Genomic DNA, 11,427 nt, shown 5'->3' with positions numbered 1-11,427 from the left:
CATAACCTGTGAGCATTCTGCATGGCCAGAGTCTGCAGTGACTTTTGAAAATAAGCATCTTCACACTGCTTGTACTGAAGTTTAATGCAGGTAGTGATGACATAGAACTGGATCCCTTTTTAATGCTAAACTTGAAAAGAGAGAACAGACCTCATTCTTCAAGAGAGCACAGGAGAGCAGCTGCTCTGTTGTGCCAGTTCAGGGTTGGACACTTCTCTGTTTGAATATGGCACTTGTTGAGTAATGCAGATTGAGGTCAGTCAAACCCTGGTTATGAACCGATGTTGGGTATTAAATTTGTTAGGAGCAGACATTTGTGAATGAAGGCTAAAACTGGTTGTCTGCTGTTTTCCAAAGGAGAAAGTTTCATTAAAACATTTACACTCAAGTTTTGAAAGAGAAGGACGAACAAAAACCACCTAAAAAGAACCTGACATTTTATTTGATTGAAGATAATTGACGGAGGAGGGGAATAAGGGGGTGTTTTGTGCTGGAAAACTCGTCTTTGTTTGCCTGTTTGCTTCAGGTCTGAACAAATCAAACCACTTTTGGATGTTTTGGTTTGGTTAGTGCCCTTGATCCTCAGGGCTCACAACAAGTCACAGAAGACCTTCAGAACAGTCCACTGTGATCATACTGACTTGCCCCCAAAGCTGATGTCTAAGGTTTTGGGGAGGAAGCCACAATTTTCTTTTTAATAGACCTGGATTTTTCTGACATTCATTTCTTTCATCACCCTTTAAGTCCAGTTAAGCCTTTAGGCATAGAGAAAGCAACATGAACGAAGTGCTGCCTGCATTCAAAAAGCCACTAGACAAATTCATGGAGTAAAAATCAAAGCTCCCTCCTTGCTGATAGCCTTTTGTGCTGCCTCAGTGGACTCAGTGTAACTGAGAAGCAGGCCCAGTGTCACTCCCAATGTTAGTGTCTCATGACCTCTCACATCTTTGCAAAGTATGATACGGATTAGTATTTGCAACAGCCTGTCAACTATATATATCACGCTTATGTGTACAAGCATGAGCTCAGCTGATTTTCAAGACAGACAAGACTTGGTAAGATCAAATGACTGACCCACTGTTACTTAACAGTTCATTTGTGAAGTGTAAATGATTCATGGGAAGCTCTTTTCTTCCTTTCACCTGGCCAGAATGTTTCTATCACAATGTAGGGAATAGACCATCAACAAACTTCATCAGAAATCAGTATTCCTTTGCTGGTGGCTTGCTTGGCAGGCTCTATGGATGCTCTGGGACACCTTCCAAGGAGGGCCTGAAGAAATTAATTGTCTCCTAGCTTATTTTGAAATATAGGTCAGCCTTTCATGGCTGTGCTAAAGCAAAGACAATCTTAATCATCTATGACAGGCAGTATAACCTGGAGAAAGTGGAGGTTTCCAGGCTCTCCCATTGAGGATCTTCCAGGGCAAAGTAACATTTTGACTGCCCTGGAGGTAGCCTTAACTTGAGGAAAAAAAAAGACAAATTATCAAGGTGCCAACTATCTTACAGTCTGGGATCTCTTTTGTTAGCTTCTACTCTTTCAGCCTCTTTCTTCCTAGCTGCCTTTCAATTCGCAGAGTATGAAGCCAGGTTTTAAAACTGGAAACTGAAGTGGAAATGTTAAGTGACTCAATCAGAAAAAGTGTAACGTAGAGTTCAGAAACTCCAAACTCCCAACATAGGAATCACCAAATAGCCCTCCCTGGAATGATTAAACCGTCATATGGGGATGAGGCAGACAACCCTATTGGGCTGCTAGTGATGTGGTTCTGATGAAACTTGCTCTTTAGCTCATGATGAGACTATCAATTCTTCTGGCCCCAGTGTGCTGCTGTTACAGGGGAAGCAAAGTCACCCTATTGGGACACAGTATTCCTCTGCTAAGTTCTTACAGAGCTGGTGGGCGCTAATCCAGAGGTATTATCCACTAGTGGCTTTTCCACCTAGGCCAGGCCACATGTGAACATGAATATACATCTGCTTGGCTTATTTGCAGAGCATTCTGTAGTGAATTTGCTTCTTAAAGCACATTCTTCATCATATTGGGGAAACGGCGAGTTAATATTTAACCTTCCCCCACTGAGAGATTTAGTAAGTCTTTATCTCCTTGCTGTAAATTTGCAGTACCAGTGTCAGAAAAGATGATCATCAGCACTTATTTCCTGGATGACTTCAGAAATATCAAGACAAACTGCACTTATTTAAGGGTACATTTCTCAATGCTCTCAGGCTTTCCTGCTGCTTTAACATCAGCAACCATTTAACCACTCTATAAGCTTTCAGTATTTTTCCTAACTTGGTGTAAGCAAATATTGATCGTGACTAAGATAGTAATTGAGTTCATTCATGATAATAGATGGTCCATTGGCTGCACCCATTAAAGCTTCTTTAAAAGCAAGAAACAACTTTAATTGCCTGGAGAGACATGGGATGATACTGCAGCAGATTGGAACCTATTAATAATAGTAAATTCAACGTTTATCCTAGCTTGTTTATGCTTGTTAGTATTAAAGCTTCACATGGAATAGAAAGATGACTAAAAGGGGCATTCCAGCCAGAATACTAGCCTGATAATGCAGCTTTTATAAAACACCCTCTTTAATCACTAAGAATATCTTCATACAGAGCTGAGGAACTTTCTTAAGAAGAGCAGGTTGTCAATTAAATGGTGTGGTTTTTTAGTTCATTATCTAAAAGAGCTGTAAATCTGGCATTTGTTTTATCACTATCATTTTGTTTGCTATAGGAACAGAGGACAAGAAGGGATCAGCATATTCTTACAGAGGAAGGATGCACACAGTTTATAAACTTATAGTGTCTGTGTCTACTTGAAAAACAGAAGCAATTACAAATATGTCATGATACAAATATGAATTATTTGAGGGGCTTTTCATAGAATCACAAAATGGTTTGGATTGGAAGAGAACTTAAAGCTTATCCAGTTCCAAACCCCTGGCACAGGCAGGGACACCTTCCACTAGACCAGATTGCCTCAAGCCCCATCCAGCCTGGCCTTGAACACTGCCAGGGATGGGGCAGCATCTTTTATAAGCCAAGACCTTCAAGTTAATTGACAAAAAACTGCTTCAGGCTAATAGTGGTGAGCAGATGTATCTCAGTGCCTCTCACTTTCCAGTGAACCTTGGTACCCAGGCAGTAAGTTTCACTTTTGTAGAAATCCAAGCAGAAAACACTTACCAAGAAGAGAGGATTAGTAATTTAGGGATGAAAGCAGGGTACCTTTTTCAAGTATTATTTCAGAACCTCACAGTCTTCCTTCAGTCCTCAGCATCACCAGTGCTGCAAGGAAGAGAGCTGTTGGGTTTCCTTAGCTTTGTCTTGGAGCTCTGTGACCTGATAGCACAGCTACTCCTTTATATACCCCAAAGCACCTGAGACACAATTTCAAACTGGGATGGTGGAGTTTCTTAACCATGCTGCACCAGGAGAAACAGTAAAACAGATCTCTGGCTTCTTCAACCTATTATCTACACTGGATATTAGCTGCAACCAACTGCTTCATTAAAATTGGCAGCCATATGAAGAGGACTCTTGAGGACAGTTTCCATTGCAGCCTGCAATATACAGAGCTTGAGGCTTTTTTTCTGGATTTACAATGAAATGAAATATCGCATTTATTATGAGGTCATTCCAGATTTTTTTTTTTATTAGAAAAAATACAAAACAACCCATCTGTGTTTGGCAGCGTGTCTGAAGCTGATATCAGCAACATCTGGGAGCACAGAGTTACACCTCACAGATGCTGAGCAACAATCTCTCTGCAGCTAATGACAAAGGCGTTTGTTCATAGCATATGAAAATTAGGCCCCAGGCCAAGATTTTCTCATTTAAAGTTAGGCACTGCAGTCACACTGAGTATCACAAGTGTGTTCTAAATGTGCCTGCAACAGCATTGCATTTTTCAGATATGAAAGTCCTCTGCAGTTAAGTGTTACTCTCCTTTTTATCTAAGTTGAAAAGCTGAGAGCAAAAGCAAATGGATAGTTGAGAGATCTGTCACACAGAAAAGCAAGATGCCCACTGACCTCTTTAGGAATTCACAGCCATCCATTCCTGGGCAGTCACTGAATTTTTGGGGAAGTATTACGTTAGGGAATTAATGAGAAAAAGCAACCTCTAAGTGCAGTGGGTTCATCTTCATTAAACAGTTTGCTGATTCTGCTGTCAGCCCTCAATATCAGCATATCAGTGGAGTGAGAAGTCCACTCCCTCAAGTCTCTTGCATATGCACTTACTGTTCATTATTTCCCTCACAATGCTTGACTCAGCATTAAATTAACCTCACTGACAGAAGGTGAATAGCTGTCATTATTTTTGGCTTTGAAATGGGAAAAAATCATGCTTCTGTGATAACACAACAAACATCAAGCAGAATGATCAGATGTATACACCTGCCTGAATGTAAGATGACAGTGCACCTCTCAGAAAAGGTCATTTTCACTACATTTGAAATGAGACAAGATGTGATCTATGATCCTAACATGATAATCCAAGACCCTCAGTGAACTTTTTCCATTTCCAGAGAATGAGATGTAAGAGTGTTACTGCCTATATGGAATTCAGAAATTGTTTCAAAGCCACTGTGATGTGCCTAGAAAGCAGACCTCAGATATTTTATTCACAGCAATTTTGGGGGACTCTGTCTGTGTACTAAGGAGGTAGTCTGCCTGATGTTCTGAAACAGCAAACCCACAAATACTGGGGTTTATGTGAAATGAAACCCAGTATGGCTTGGCTACAGAGGCTGGCATTTGAAGAGTAGGAATGTCCCAGATGGGTGATTCAAAAAGCCCATCTGTCAGTTGGAGCCTTGAAAGCCATACAGCATGACAACCTGGACGAAAAGTCAGAAGAGTGTCAGGGACTTGAGGTTTGGACAGGCAAGAGGAAGGCAGTGTGCCCCGCTTGAGAGGGAGACTAGGTGAGGGAGAAGGGATACAGCTACACAAGGAAGACAAGTTCTGTGTTTCAGAGGAAAAGCCATGACCTCAAGAGGATTCCTGAGCCCCTCAAAATCCTGAGAACCTGTGAGTAGTAAGGAACTGGAGGCACACAAATGTACAGAATGTTTTATTATTTCCTTCCATACATAGAATCACAGAATGGTTTGGGTTGGAAAGGGTCATCTAGTTCCAGCCCCCTGCCATGGGCAGGGCATCCTTACACTAGACCATGTCATCCAAGGCTCTCTCCAGCCTGGCCTTGAACACTGCCAGGGATGGAGCATTCACAACTTTTTTGGGCAACCTGTTCCAGTGCCTTACCAGCTCTGACAATAAAGAACTTCTTCCTTACATCTGACCTGAACTTCCCCTGTTTGAGTTTAAACCTATTACCTCTTGTCCTATCACTACATCAGCATGTAAAGTAAAAAGTGATTGTGCTTCTGAATCTTTTCATAAGCACCTCTGTATGCTTTAGCCACATGTTTAACTAAAAACCTGAGGAAGTGAATTGTAAGTCCAGAGCACCTCCCGGAAAAAACCCTTAAGCTATAAAGCACTTAGGACCTGGGGACTCAGATAAGCTAAGTTACAGGCTCCTCTTCCTCTGCAAGGTTCAGAGAAAGGGAACCCGTGTCCAAACTTCACTGACTGCAGTCTGTCCTGATAAATATGTTTGGGAGAAGGCAAGACCCAAATGGGAGCTGTCTAATGAGTACCTGGGCAGCAAGAGCTCTTAGTGGTGTGGAAGCAAGGCACACCAACAGCCGTGAGGCCTTGTCTCTGGGAACTGTGGTTTGTACCAGTCAGTATAGGACCAGGCTTCACACTGGGCACATTACATTGTGCTGATTTCCCAACGTAGCTCTTTTGAATTAATATGCTCAACTGAGTCCTCTTGGTAAAACTGCTTCCCAGGTACAGAGTTCCTCTGCAAGGTCCTTCGGTGTCTGTGAAACAGGAATGTTGTAGCTAGCTTGACTGCTTTTGAAATTTCAACCATCACTTCGAATGCCATAAAATTGGCCTTTTCCCTCTTGTGAGCACAATTCACTTGAGGGCACTGAAGCAAGGCAAGTTCATATTTGTGCCTGTATATTGCTCATTCAGGTGATGAGGGAGGAAGTCACACTTCATTGCTGATGTGTTTGATCCTACATGGGATGAAAATCACAACACAGGCTGCACAAACATGATGCTTACCTGCTTCCACCCTGCTCTGTTCTTACCCATAGGCTTTATAACCTCTGTTATGCACACCAGCATCCAAAGGGATGTAAACCCTGGTGCATATTTAGAAAGCAGACCCCTGCATTTCAGCAAGGTGAGGCAGAGCACAATCACAGGAAAGGTAATGCTGTCAAATATCCCCATGCTATTTTACATGGCACTACAAGGAAGATGAGACCAGATAACTCTATTTATTTGGAAGTAAGAATGGCATTTCCCCTATTTATAAACACGGTAATTCATCTTACTCCATTTTTGTCCTCAAACTTGCTTTATAGGGTGTTTTTTCCCATTTTGTAGCCTGACACATTTTCAGCATTGATTTGTTTGTTTTTTGATTTGTTTGTTTTTCTTAATGGGCAAACCTGTGGTACTGATGCACCCTGGTGCTGGGTGATATTAACAATCAGTGAGTGGTTCATGGCTGACACTTGAGAGTGCAGGCATTAAGTGATGGATTAAACTTGTCATTCAAGAGCTCCATCCTGCTTTTATCTGTGGCGTGCTTTGTCCTTGATAAAGATTCTTCCCAAATAAGAAAAAATGCTTGGAGTGCTCAATAAGAAAAGAGGAGAGATGAATCTGGGTAAAAGTGAGAAAATATTTCATGCAAGTGATGAGTCATGTATTTTTATTTGCCATGTCTAATTCCAGGGATGTGTGAAAGCTGTGACTAGTAGGGGATACCCAGTGAAAAAGAAGCAGCTTGGCTGGAATTGAGCACCAAATTTGCAATCAGGCTCTTAATTAGAACACAAACACTGTCAAATAGTACCATTATCACCTATAATTGGTCCAACAGAAAGAAACAGTAATTGTGACATTAGCAGCCAGAATGCCTTCAGGAGGAATCTCTGTTAAAATGCAAACACAGTCATTGACATGATGAGGAAGATGAGAAAAAGAAGCTAATAAAAGAGGCCATTATACTTTATCTTGGCAAATGGAAAGCTACTTAAAAATACTCAATAGCTAAAGAAAGGGCAGGTACCTTAAGCAAAGCAGTAAATGAAATAATGAGCATTGTTGATTCAGTGCCACTGTCTCAGGGAGCCAGAGTGATTACAATGTGATAAGCAAGACCCAGAATTTACTTTCTGCCTCATTAGTGTAAATTCTAAGTAGCTGCATTCAAGTCAGTACGGTTGAGATTTACAGGCTTCCAGATCTGGCCCCTCAATTACAGGCCCTGGATCAAAGCCTTGCTTTTTCTGGGACTCTGAGCGGCAAGGCAGAGAATGAGGAAATCGTAGAATCACAGAATGGTTTGGGTTGGAAAGGCCCTTAAGATCATAGTTCCACCTCCCTGCCATGGGCAGGGACACTTCACACTAGATAGACCATGTCACCCAAGACTCCATCCAACCTAGCCTTGAACACTGCCGGGGATGGGGCATTTACCACTTCTCTGGGCAGCCTGCTCCGGTGCCTCACCACCCTCACAGTAAAGAAGTTCCTTATATCTAAACCCATTTGCTTGTCCTATCACTACAGTCCCTAATGAAGAGTCCGTTTCCAGCATCCCTGTAGGCCCCCTTCAGATACTGGAAGGCTGCTCTGAGGTCTCCAGCAGCTTCTCTTCTCCAGGCTGAATCAAACCATGCCTTTCATAAATCAGATGCAAACTGATCCGCAATGTTCTGCCTAACCCAATGGAGGAAAGATCTCCCAAAGGAAAGTTTGGGCTGCCAACTGTTCTGTTGGTCTACCATACCTGTCAGGCAGTTCGGTTGAGCAGGCTTGAGAAGCAAGACCACACTGCGTGGAGGTCTTCTCCATGAAGTCTGCTCTGTCCCAATTCAGCCCAAAACAAAATATACATAGCCATATCCCACTGGGATTCCCTCAGCTGGGAAGCTGCCAACCTGACATGTCTAGTTACAGAAAATTTTATCTGGGACCGGTTTCCATCCTCAGCTCTCTCTTTAAATACTTGATGTGTACAGATTCTTTGCTTTGAGGCCTTGCCACTGCACCTTGGATCTAATACATATGCAGAGTACAGATAACCCATGACTGGGGACTCAGTGGGAGGGGGAAGGAACAGATAGCATTTCCCTCTGTTCTGTACAGCACCAGGAGTGCTTATACTCAGTAGTTGCTGTTTCTTTCCAAACTCTAGCTGAAAACCACTCTTCCTAAACACCATCTCCTTGTCGACAGCTTGGGCTTCGTTCTTCAGCAGTATTTCTCTCCTTTTCCTTTAGTGACACCTTAACATGCCTGTCCAAATCACAGCCTCCACATCTGGCCATGCTGAAGCCTTTCCAACACAGAGTTCCCTAAGGAGCTGACACTGTTTACGTTCTACAAGTACAAGCAGAAATGTTAAACCAAAGCAATTTCTTATGTCTGCTCAGTCTATTATATACCCACCTTCCACTCACAGTACTCCAGCTCCCAGAAGTCTTCTGACTTTTGATTGATTTGAGGCTGCATGACATTGCTCAACTCTGTCACCCCAGCAACATTTCCCATGAAGTTCTGGCAAAGGTTTGCTAGAATGTGGATATATGATGATTTCTGGGTCCTTTCCAACATCTACACAGTTAACAATTAGAGCCCAACAGATAATACACTTTTCCTGGCACTGTTCTTGTAATGTTTGAGGTTGGTGAGTCTTTCATTGTCAGAATGTGCATCCCAGGGGTGTCACCCCCTCAGCTCTTGTACACCGCTGTGCCTCTCCCACTGAAGTCCCCTACCTGGCTTGTTCTCTTTTTTGCTGACACTGAAATGTAGATCTACCAATGTGACTTTTCCCCTCCACTGTAAAGGTTAGTACTGTATTTAATCCCCCTTTCCCTCATGCTTTGAGACTACCTTGCTTTTCCTTCACTTTTCAAAATTAACTACCAGTGACAGAATCAATTCATTAGCTAAATTAAAATCCTGGAAAGCATATTGTCCAGACCTGCTGAGCCCAGCCTAGCACAGAGTTGAACAAAGCATTTCCTTACCTGGCCTTCATTGGTAATGCGCATACCACTCTTCCTGTTAAAGACCAATTTGAAAAGGAGATAAAAAGGCAGGTCAGCAGCTCACCCACTAGAGATCCCTCATTGATTTCTTTGCCTCTCTTCACTCATTAATGGGTCCATTTTCACTTCTTCTATGTATTAACAGCTGTTCCTATTTCATTTAAAGCCTATTAATAAAGTCACCTCTACATTTCAGTTATCAGCTCTAACCTGCTAACGTTTTGTAGGAACAAAACAAAGCAATACAATGGGAAAAGTACACATCTCCATACTGTGATGCACTACCTGATTTCCCTTGGACTGTCAGCTAACAGTCTGTTACCTGCCATGAGTCTCACAATCCTACTTTTTTTCCCCAAGCACATGCAGATTTTCACTGAGTGCCATGTGTGCTCTAGGAATGCACCAGTGACTTCATCACCACCCAAATGCAGGCAAACACTGACCACCCTCCTTTTGTCTTGTCCCCAGGCATCTCAGGGCTTTTTCCATATTGTCCCCAAGGGAACATCCCCCAGAAAGATGGCAGAACCACTTGGGTCTGTACAGCGCCTGTGGGGGTGACATTGCCCAGAAACAAATTCTCTTACTCTTAGGTCTGTCAATGACAAAATCTTCTCCTGCTCAACAACTTTTTTTTGCAAATGTAGTAGAGGAGGCAGAGGCCGAAAAGGTAAGGATGGATGATTCAACTCCAGGTGACAGCACCCACAAATACAAAGGGGGAGTATGGGAGAAGACTGCAGTGTGCCACCACACATTCGAGTCTCGTTCTGAAAGATTAGAGAGTGAAGTTCCTACTCATGCCAGCCTGACATACCACTGGGGTGCACTCTGACTTCCTCATTAAGATAAGGGTCAGTGAGATGCCTGTGTAGTTTCCAAGATAAAGAGTAAACTTGAGGAGACATGGTCTATCTTGGCAAGATATTGAGCATAAAGGAACCAATTGAATTGTTCTGTTCCTAGTACATGAGTTGAAAATCTGAATCATGGCCTGGGTCTTAACCAGTTGCAGTCAATAGCACGGTGACCAAGCACCAAAGTAAGCCCAGCATTGGGTTTGGATCAGTTGAATCCCAGGGGAAAATACAACTGGAAGCTGTAGAAGTCCCACAGCAGTGACTTCATGCCATAATCTGCCTGTAGAGATTTTTAGAACATTTCCTGTGCCCACCACAGCACTTCCTGTAGTAACTGTCAATCTTCTCACTAGTATGCAACACTCAGGTGGAGTAAGAGGATAGCCCAAAATGACACAGTGAAGAGGGCAGGTTTGAGGATATAGTTCTTGATCCGCAATTGCACGCATTTATATGATTATCCACTAGAGGAAAAGAAGAGGCTGAATGAAAAGACCAATGGCCCATGATTAATTGAGTCCATTTGACTTTTTTTTTTTTTCCAGTAAGGAATCTGAGCTCAAAGGAATAGCAGCACACAGACCCATTTGAAATACTTCTGTGTTGGATTTTATGTTACACAACACTTGTATGTATTTCAGTATGTTTCCAGTTGTGTTCCTCTGCTAAGAAAAGGAAAACCTAGCCCCAAAGTACAACTGAAGCTTAAAAGTGAAGGATTAGGGTTCACATCTTGGGCAGGTAAATCTAACAGACCGTGAAATAGGAAATGCTGAGGGAAACCGAGTGTATGTCCACAGCCCATTAATGTCTCGTGGAGGAATGCCACCATCTTGGGTGGGCTTTGAATTAGTGCACCCGCACAAGGCTGAATACAGCACAAAAGAGGCTATTTTGTCCCCTGTGAATCCTGTTATCAAGCTGGTCCTTCAGCCATTGTCCTGAAGTTCTTTCTGCAGCTCTTCTGTGCAGGAAAGGACCTTGATTCCCTTTCCCAGTGTCGCACCTGCAATCACGCTCCTTGGCACTACAATTATGGAGGCATTACACTGTGGTTCTGCTCCACAATATCTGTGGATTAACATTAATTTGATATAAGCAGAAGAACAACCGCATGACAGAATAATTGCACGCTAATGATTATATACTTAAAGTACCTGGCTTATAAAAATATACATGCATTAAGTATCAAACTCAAGAGATAATAATAAGTCATTAATTCATATAGGCAACTTCCAGAAATATGAATGAGTTATGATTAGATATCCTAAGGCACAGCACTAATGTAATTACAGTAATTATATTGTATTTATTAAAGAGAAAAAGGGGGGAAATTGTTGCATGAACCTTTCTTAAGGCTGTTGTTTTCACTCTGAAATGGGAGAAT

Source organism: Lathamus discolor, chromosome 5 (assembly GCF_037157495.1).
Source record: "Lathamus discolor isolate bLatDis1 chromosome 5, bLatDis1.hap1, whole genome shotgun sequence".
Taxonomy (NCBI): Eukaryota; Metazoa; Chordata; class Aves; order Psittaciformes; family Psittacidae; genus Lathamus; species Lathamus discolor.
This window is presented reverse-complemented; position numbering follows the sequence as displayed.